The following is an 11,000-nucleotide window of genomic DNA, read 5'->3' as shown; positions in this document are numbered from 1 at the left end:
TCAGTTCCTCACATGTGATGTGTAAGTTGCTTCTGGCGGCAACATGCTTGTCCCACTGAGTGCTTCTAGGTTAAAGGGAAGCACTAGACTCACTCCACGGAAACTCGCTTTTCGGTTTCCGCTTATGGGGTCAAATCAATACATTCTAAGAAGAAAGATTGGAATATCAATCTCACGTCGTATAGCACTGGCCTGGACTAGTATTATGCGTATTGTCAACAGAGGTGTATAAGAAATTAATCATTTCTAGCATCTTTTTACATCCTTTTGGTAGACCAAATTCTGAGTTTTTTTAAGATTTAGAATTTTGAGTTCCAAGTCAAAATATTTAATCCTCCAAATAACATTGAAAGCTTTGCAAAAAGTTTTTTTTGTTTATATTACATATTTACATTTTTTGTCTCCACTTTATGATTGGATAGGTTGTTGTGTTCCAACCAACTTTCCCTTGAAACAAACTTGTAAAGATTTTATCTCTGAAAAATCATAGGTTGGAAAACTAAAAAGAGAACATATCGTGAATTTATTTACTTATTTGTGTGCGTTGACTTTTGAGCAATAATATCGTTTTGTTGGATTTACTTATGGAATAATTTCATAAATACTCAATTTAAGATATCATTAAAAAAAATTATAAGAATCTTCTCTCGGATATATTCTCATTCCATCTTAGATACATCCCTATCCCTTATTCTCTGATACATCTCTCCTCTCTTGGCTACATCTTTTCATTTTGCAATGTATAGGAAAATCAAGAATGTATCCGAGAGTAACGAAAAAATTGAGATTTTTGTAATTGGTGGAACTTCTGAATATGATGTAATTAACCCCAAATATATGAGATTTATGTACTTTATACTATACTTATCTTTAAGTTTTAACCAAAATTTTGAAGCCTATAGTACAACCTCAATTTTATTTATTTTTGAAGATGTAATCTTAACCCTCCCACCCCCTCCTATCCCTTCTACCAAAAAATATGGGATATTTTCAAATATATATATATATATATATATAACTAGTAAATTACTCGCACCTCGTGCGGAAATGTAATATCATTGAATTTATAAAATAATACTTAAAATCTATTAGTCATTAAAACTAAAACACTGTATTATCTTACATACAAGATTACATAGTAACGAACATTAATAATGTAAAGGAAAATGATAATTATAATATCTTATTATTTATCCTTCAATCAATCATCTTTAATTTGATTTTATAATTTATCCTTTTGCTTCTAGGAAGTGTTACTATTTGATATTTTGGGGAATGAAATGAACATCAACCTGAGATATTAAATATTCTAATAAAAAAATAATCGTTGATGAAGGGATAAATAAATTTAAAAGGCTGGAAAAAGTGAACAAATATCCTACTTCTAACGTGTAGAAAGTTCAGCCCTAGCTTTTGCTTTACATATAGCATTTTAAAGTTTCGCATTTAAATGTATCATAAGTATTATTAAAATGGAAAATTATGGTGAAAATGTATCATATTGGACAACAATTAAACTTATTTTATATACTTGAAAAGGAAAAATATTACATAAAACTATTCAGTTTGTTTGGGTGTTTTTTTAAAATCAACATACCAAAGTGATGAAGTTCAATTTGAAACTACACTTCTATTCCAATTGCAGTGTCGAGAAACACATTGATTACTTCAAGAAAAGTATTTACCACTTGCAGTAAACTTGAGAATCTGTCCATACTTCATTTTGAATATGGGCAATTAATTTATTGTGTAGTTATTTATGTCTTTGGGATTAAAAAAGGCTTCAGTCTAGTCATACTCCTCTATAGGTCATCCGGCACATCCTTAAACCCAAAAGTTTATTAATTCTTGTTTTCTTTTCTTGGTTCACTTCGCGCAAAGTTTATTAATTCTTGTTTTCTTTTTCTGGTTCACTCCGCACATCAAGGTGCGATAAAGTTTTTAAGGTCTTTATGTCCTTACAATGACATTCCAAATTTGAATTTTCTCTTCAAAGATGGTAGCATAGATCTTTAAGGAATTCTTTTATTGTACCTTCAACAGTTTCAATAGAAAAAATTTGTGTAACACCCCGCTACTCGAAAGAACTAGAAAAAACTAAAATTTGAAAGAAATATTTTTGGAAATAATCAAATTTGAAAAGTTTGACAAAGTTAAGCTAAGTATGAGTTTTGGGTCAACCTCAAACAACCATAACTCCTAGATCAGGATGATTTAGGTGTGCTACATGATACCGTAGGAATGATCTTTGAATCATCTTTCCAAAGGCGCTGAGTTTGCTCGATTTCAAGTTTGTATGAAGGAGATATGCCCATTTGAAGTTGGGCTATCTAGATAAGGAAAGTCGAAACCGGATTTTAGAAGGGTATTATGGTCTTTTCCTTACCCAATTATTTAATTTCATTTTTGGTAATTAAGTTGGGGTCTAAACTGATTCGTTTCAGTTTACGCTTCATCAAAAAGAGTTAGGGTTTTCAGAGAAGAGAAAAGAAGGGGAGAAAAGAGGAGAATAAGCAATCATTCGTCGATTTCTTGAGGAATTGAGTGCGAATTTCGCCAAGGATTCAATCCTACGAGGTATGTGAGTTCACACAACATTGGGTTCATTCACCCATGCGCCAAACATGTTTAATTCAGCGTGAATTCGTCCTAAAAAGTTGAAAGTTTGAATGTTCTTGATGTGTGTTCTTGAATTTACTTTCGTTCTTGAATTGGGATGAGATTGAGGAGTTTCTTGAGATTATAGTGTCGATTATTAGAGTTGTTTGAGTTAGATTTTGTGTACATATACTGTGTATCTGAATCTAAAGAGAATTTGAGAAAAAGAATCAAATTTAGGTGAATTGGGGTTAGAAATGAAGAAGGAAAAAGTCGGACAAAACAGGTGTCCCAGTTCGCGTCGCAGACTTTCACCACCTTTTCCCAAAAAATTTCTCTGCGTCACGGATCCTTCTGCCTCAAAATTTATTTCGCAACCAAATATGTAAATGTATCTCCACGTCGCAAATTTGCTTCCAGATAGTGATTTCTTGATCGTTTCTCATGTTTAACTATCTAAAAACACTCCTAAACATCATGAGATCTTTCATATCACAAATTCTAATCCTTGAATCCATAAATTCAAATTCAAGGAAAGTTAAGAGCCAAGTTAAGAGAAGTTCATAGAGTCTTCCAAAAGTCTTTTACAAATATTTTTACTTTGTTTTAAGACTTAAGTTTTTAGTTGAGTAAAGAATAAAGATTGAAGTTTCATTTCTTCAAAAGAGTATATCGGGACTATGAATTTCCAAAGAGTAAAATATTTTCACATTTAATCAAGAAAGGAAACTTTGATTTCCACAGAGCCTTTGAGCAAGTTTTCAGTAAAGAGTAAATGCTTTCACATTTAAGCAAGAGAGGAAACTTTGTTTTTCAAGAGAGCCTTTGAGCTAAGTTTTGAGCAATTATCTCAAAACACAGAAAGAAGTTATGTTTTTAAACATATAAGCTAGTATATTTTGGGAGTAGTATTGAGCATCGATATGGGGGAGAGTTCAGACAACTCCCAGCCCCCATAACCCATGTAGCCATCATGGGTTGAAAAAGGGTCATACTTTTTAGATGATTCCTTAGTACTTTTTAGCATAGCTTAGTGGATCTACTTATTAGTCAGGTTCTATGCCCTTGGCAAGGTATATGACAGCCCTGGCAGCGTGAGGCAAGATGATATATCATCACATAGCTCTAAAGTGATGGTTGTCGGCTAGAGAAACTCCCACAGCAGTATTTTATATTCTTATATACACAAAATTAATTATATTTTTATATACATTCATAGTTTATATTGTATCTTTGCATACATTCAGAGTTACTAATGTATTTCTAAATACACAGCGTTGTTATCCATGTTTTAAAAGCTTTTCTTTATATTGCATTTATATTATTGTTTTATATTGAAATGAGTCAGTTGAGTTGAGTTGAGGCTAGGCATGTTCTTTCAATTCCTTTTAAGCTTATGTCTTGTTTTAGAATTCCCCTCGCAAGCTCATACATTCAATGTACTGATGTCAGTCCGCCTGCATCTTACTATGATGCAGATACAGGTAACCAGGATCAACATCCAGTGCTTCGTTGATCCAGTTGAGCATTCATAGTCTTGTGGTGATCCTCCTTGCTTTTTGGAGGACCCTTTTTTATTGCTTTATTAGTTAGTTCATTAGGATGTCGTAGGTCTTGTCCCGACATCCATCTCAGTTGTTAGAGGTTTCATAGACAGTTAGTTAGTTCTTTTGTCATTATCTTGTTATTGGCTTATGTTGAGACTTCAGTTTCCCTTATTGGTCAGTTGAATGTTCCTTTATAGCATTCTAGTTTTATTACATGGATTTATCTTTGTTAAGTAAAGTCTTCTGCTGAGTAGGTAAGCCAGGCAAGGGTTCGCTTGGGCCAGCAATGGTTTTCGAGTGTCAGTCCACCCGGGGTGTAGGCTCGGGGAGTGACAACTTGCGTAAATACTCAATTAACGTGTGTTATTTAATTTTTACTAACAAATACTTATAATAATAACTTTGCAGAAATATTAACAACAGAGTTTAAAACATGTACTCAAAAAAAATAATTAATATCATAAGCATAAATTAACGATTGTATAACAACAGAATGAAATAGAAAGGAAAAAACCGAGTCCAATGAATGCATAGTGTTCCCTTAAGGAAATTATTCCTCTCTACCCGAGGTTTAAAGGAATAGATCCTCTCAGGATGGAGCGATTCTATTCACCAGTGCATTTACAAAAATAATGATGTCAGTGAGCCGCTCAATAGGAGCAAAGTACACCCTTTTTCCCTAATTACTTGTCCACTTTTGAATTGGCACACCTATTAAGAAAACAATTATTGACATAGTGAGTTTACCATTTTACCCCTATTAATTAGGAAGTGGATGAATTAAAAACTTAAAATTTTCAAAAGTTCTACTTTTTTCAAAGTAATTAATTGAGGGTATACTAGGTAAAATAAATTTGTCCCTTCTTGATTTGTCAAAATGGACAAGTAATTAGGGACAACTAAAAAAGGAAAAGTGGACAAGTAATTAGGGACAAAGAGAGTATTTAATTGTGCAGAAGAAGAAGTTCAGAATTTTCGTTGTTTTAAAATGAGAGGAAATACCTCTATTTATAGACAACAAAAGGTAGTGTGAACAAATGTTTATTATGCCTTATTGGAAAGGTCACATTGGAAAAGTTACAACCTTTCGAAAAGGTCACAATCTTTCATAAAAGTCACAATTTTTCATAAAAGACAACTCTTTATAAAAGTCACAACTTTTCATAAAAGACACAACTCTTTACAAAAGTCACACATTTTCATAAAAGTCACAACTTTTCATGAAAGGGAAAGGTTAATTTTAACAATAAATAAATTAAAAGAGAATCCTGATTTGTGTTGGCGCCACGTAGGCGGGCCTAGGGTTCTCTTATATATATATATATATATAATATGATGAAGTAATTAATTTACAATAAATATAGCCATATTTGTATTTGCATAAAAAAAATAGTTAAAAGTATGAGAAAGTATACACTGACTATACATTATGGTACATTTAAAAAGCTAAATATAGCTTATCTATGATGAGTTATACACTAACTATACATTATGATACATTTCAAAAGCTGAAGATAATTTAACTATATATAAAGTATGCATTGACTATTCAATGTTGATCAACTCAAAATCACCTCTAAATTGTCTCAAGTGAAATATGTAATTCTCTCGATGTTTCGAGTCTGGACAAAAAAAAAAAGAATATGGCCAAATGACCATTTTCAGTAATTTATATAAATTGGGATAAATAGATGATAAGTAAAAGGACTTTGAGAGGTAGCTGCTTTTCATGTGATTGCTCTTCTTATTCTATATTCGAGGCTTGTGAAAGGCCTTTGAGAGGTAGCTGTTTTTCATTCCCTCTTCTTCTTTTATGTTTATGTTTTGTTCTATTTGAGAATAAAGACATTGAGACTCGTAATTATCTTTCAATTACACACTTTATACTTTAGTGGCTTGTACACGTGACAATCAGGTTTTGGGGTAATATTAGAATGACTATGATTTCTGCTTTTATGTTATTATTGCTTTACTTTTTACATTTCTTTTGTGTCGTTGGATTGAGACTGACTTATCTTGATGAAAATAGATAATTGTCATCACGTTCATTTTTGGACCGTGATAAGAAGGGGGCCTTAGCATTTCTCTCCACCTTAAAATGATATAAAGTTGTAATAGTGTCAGTATAGAATCCAACAAATTGGAATGAAGTCTCACGAAGAATACAATATAGAAATATATGAGTTATGTGCAGTACCAAACTTAAAGTTTAAATTTCTAGGAAAATGGAGATAATAATTTGGAGATTAAGCTATCATTTAACCATATATTTCTAAATATTTTTTGTGGAGTTTCCCATATGTTTTGGTCATACTTTTTGAAAAAAATAATATTATTTTTTGAAAAGAATATTTAATTTACACCTATAAATTTAAAAAACTATTAAAAATATTCATAAATTTATATTATATTTTATTTTATAATGAACATTTTCCGTAATAAAATCTAAACTAATAGATTATAAATTTGAACTTGCTTATAAACAATTTCTAATTTTTATATTTATATTATTTTTAACAAGTTTTATGGAGCAATATCATTACATAGTTGAGAGTCAAATAATAACAAATACATCATAAATAAGAATACAATATATAAATTGAGTGAGTGTCTTCACGATGCGCATCTCAAGACATCATCTCAAGCTTGTTGGGATTAATAAATAATGAGATATTTTTATAAAATATAAAAAATTTAAATAAATTTTAAATTCTAAGTTTTGGAAATTTAAACTTTTAACCAAAAATATTTTTCAAAAAGACAAATTATATGATCAAATTACTTCAACATAAAAAAGAAAAAAAGTCCTAATTATATTTATGACCAGACAAAAGTATCTAGCACAAGCTCAATATCTGTTATTTTTTTTCGTCTCACTTCATGTGACATAGATTAAATTTAGAGAGTCAATTAAATTTTAATAATATTTTTAAATATTTTAAGTTGTTAATTATTGTAATTTATAGTACTCCTTAAGTAATTTTTAAATGATATATGTTACTTCTCTTGTCCCAATAAATGTAGCACATATAGAATTTTAAGAGTCAATAAAATGTTGTTAATTATTGAGACTTACAATACTTTTACTGTAGTTTCTAAATTAAATAATATATGTTACTTCTTTTGTCCCATTTTATGTGACACATATAGATTAATTTTATGAATCAATCGAATTGCTTATAAGCAATCGAATTTTTCATATGTTTTTTTAAAAATACTTTAAGTTGTCAATTATCATGATTTATAATATTTTTTACACAATTTTTAAATATACAAAAATAAAAATAAAAAATAAGACAAACAAATTAAAACGGAAGAACCACCAAAAATTATAGAAATACCCTTAAAGTACTAAGTAGGCAGTTATATATAAAAACGCACAGGAGATGGAGACATGTTGACAATCAACTCTGTGGTTATCCACACTTATATACTAGTAGTAGACATTTACTTACCAAATCTTCTCTTACAAGCAATCAACTTTTTCACATGGTTCGTTAAAATAATTTAAGTTGTCAATTATCATGATTTATAATATTTTTTACACAATTTTTAAATATATTAAAAAATTTAAAAAATAAGACAAACAAATTAAAACGGAAGAACCACCAGAAATGATAGAAATACCCTTCAAGTAGTCAAGTAGGGAGTTATATATAAAAACGCACATGTGATGTAGACATGTGTCAAATCACATGTGTGGTTATCCACACTTATATATTAGTAGTAGACATTTACTTACCAAATCTTCTCTTCAAAATTAAGTAATCTCTATGTTCCTTTTTATTTGTCTAATTTTAATTTTTACTTGTCACTTTTTACTTGTCATTTTTGACCAATCAAGAAAAAATAATATGTTTTTACTTATTATGCCCTCAATTTATTTAGAGAGTTACACCATGTTTAGATTATTAGTACCCATTATTTTATAATGTATTGTACTGTATTGTGTTGTACTGTATCGTAGATAAAATATTTGGTTAGAGTATATTGTTTGGTTTGACTGTATCACACTATATTGTAATTTATAAATTTACTAAAATGTCCTTAATTATTTAAATACTAAATTTATCAATAATTACTAATAAAATAACAATACTATCATGCATAGGTTTTTATGTCATGTGATAACATAAAATTATATCATCAGCTATAATTATATTATCAAACAGTATCATCACGTTTGTATCTAGATTAATTTAATTAAAAATTGATAAAATCAAAATTTATAGATTCAATTCTAAAAATTATCATGTACCACATATATTAAGAAACTTTGAAAAATTATGAAAAGGTAAGAAGATATTGCTTTGTATGAACTGCCTAATTAATATATTTATTCGTTCACCAATTGTCAACTCTAAATCGTTAACCATAAATTTTAATTTATACTTTTGTATTTGTATAATGTATAAATCCGCAACAAAAAACATATAAAGTAATATGTTGAAAGAGACAAAAGTATGAAAAAAAGGAAGAATCAAGAATGTATGCTTAAAAAAAAAAGGAAGGACAAACAACCAAACCTAGAAGGAACAAAACAACGCAGTTGTTATTGGGTAGGAGGTTTGATTAGGATTAAATAATATAGGGTGAAGGGTAAAATAGTATTATGAAATATTAAATAAGGCTATAATTGTGATGGAATATTAAGGGCAAAACAACAACAAGATGTGTACCTTATAACTTGCAGCGGAAATAATTGTTGTTGATTTTGTTGTCGAAAGGAATAGCTCCAGATCTCTCTTTGAATCACAAGGAAACAAAAGATCATTTTTGTTCACAAACTAAGAGTCTCCTTAGTGTGTAGATTTATTTGTGTAAGAAACTTTTTTCTCTGTTGCTTTACTGATCTTTTGTTTTTTCTTATCTTTCTCACGTTCTTTCCCCTCTCCTTTTTTACGTTTCCACGTCTGAAAAAAGTTACTCCCACTAGGAGCCTTTTAAAGGGAGGTTGAGTAACTGTTCTCTCTAATCCTTTAAAAAGGATTATATATTTGATTAATTTAATTAAATTAGATAGGACAAAAGCGGATTGGGTCGGGTAGAACAGGGTTGAGTCGGGTCGGTCCACATGGGTGACCCACGACCCAAAACTTACATCCCACTTCACACATGGTGGACAAGATCCAAGCTAACACAACATCAATCATACACACAATTCATGCGACAAATAGTTCGTGCGACCTGTGAGCATGAAGAGCTTACCTTTAAGGTTTTACAAGCCCTACATAGGATTCCAATCACATGTGGAATGAATTCACTACAATTTTAAGGACACTATTACTCATGATACCCTATATGTCATTCACTACTTCAATAGTTACTTATTTGATCCCTCAACCTCTTAAAAAGGTGAACTTGAGTTCATGTTTTAACTTTATATACACAATTACACTCGAGTGTAATAGTCGGCTTATGTATACAAGTTGAATTGTTCATTTTAATAATCTTCCCTTTCTACTCGAATCTATATGTTCCATATCAACTGCTTTCTTAGACATGCATTGTATTGCCGAATCACTCATGGCTATTAGTAACATACTAAAGTAGCAACACCGATCAAAATTTTAAGAAACAGTAAAAGGTCAAAGGGTATTTCATTGAAAAGTCATTTTAACCTTTCGGGGTCTCACACAATGAAGAAGCAGGAACCATTCTTTCATTGACCCATTGATCGCTTGACACACGTGGTATGAAACACGTGCTACGATGTTTACACCTTATATTGGTGTATGTGTCTCATTCTTTCGATTATCCAACATCGTACAGACCTTGGGCTAAACACCTCCAGATGTTTAACCCTAGTTTCTCTCTTAAGTGATCCTTAAACTCATTTTCTTAGAGAAAATTTTGACTAGCTCATAAAACAAGTCATAATATGGTGGTGAAATTTATCTCTTCACGTTCCTCAACGTAAAAGGCGATTGCTCGTCTGAGAGAGCTAATCTTGCGACTTGTTCAACACACTTTATTTCTTACAAAATATCACATGCATATTATATTTGAATATAAATCCAATACTATTATATATAAGAGAATATTATAACAATCAAGTTATTTTACAATACTGAAATATCATCAAATTCTACACAAACCTAGAGCCTTAACATGTTTTTCAAATAAGTCTCTAGAGATGACCTTTGTAAAAAGATCAACTATCATTTCACATGTAGGAATGTATTGTAAAGTTATTTCTCCACTTGCCACTACGTCTCTTACAAAGTTATACTTGATGCATGTCAATATGTTTGGTCTTACTGTGATGCTTAGGATCCTTCGTGTATGCGATAGTCGCTTGACTATCACAATATAGAATCATGGGACCCTTAGAATTCTTTGCAATACTCAAATGTTCAAAGAACCTCTTTAACCAAACAATTTCTTGTACTGTAGACGCACAAGCCACAAATTTAGATTCCATGGTTGAAATAGTTGTGCAAGTTTGCTTCTTATTTTTCCAAGAAATAACACTACCATTTAGTAAGAAAGCATAATCGGATGTTGATTTTCTATCATTCCGATCACCAGCCCAATCAACATTTGTATAACCTTTTCTGAACAAATCAGATCCACTATAACAAAGTGTATGATCTGCAGTTCCCTTCAAGTATTGAAATATTCTCTTTATTGCTTTCCAATGATCTCTTCCAAAATTGGATTGATACCTGCTAACTAGACTCATAGCATAATAAATATCGGGGCGAGTACACATCATAGCATACATCAAACTCCTGACACCACTAGAATAAGGAACTCGAGACATGTCTTTCTTTTCTTTTTCATTCTTTGGACACTTTTCAAGGCTTAAATTTTCACCCCTTGCTACAGGAGTATCCATAGATTCGCAACTAT

The sequence above is a fragment of the Solanum verrucosum genome, unplaced genomic scaffold (genome assembly GCF_900185275.1).
Source record: "Solanum verrucosum unplaced genomic scaffold, falcon-dt-bn FXZP01000192.1, whole genome shotgun sequence".
Classification (NCBI taxonomy): Eukaryota; Viridiplantae; Streptophyta; class Magnoliopsida; order Solanales; family Solanaceae; genus Solanum; species Solanum verrucosum.
This window is presented reverse-complemented; position numbering follows the sequence as displayed.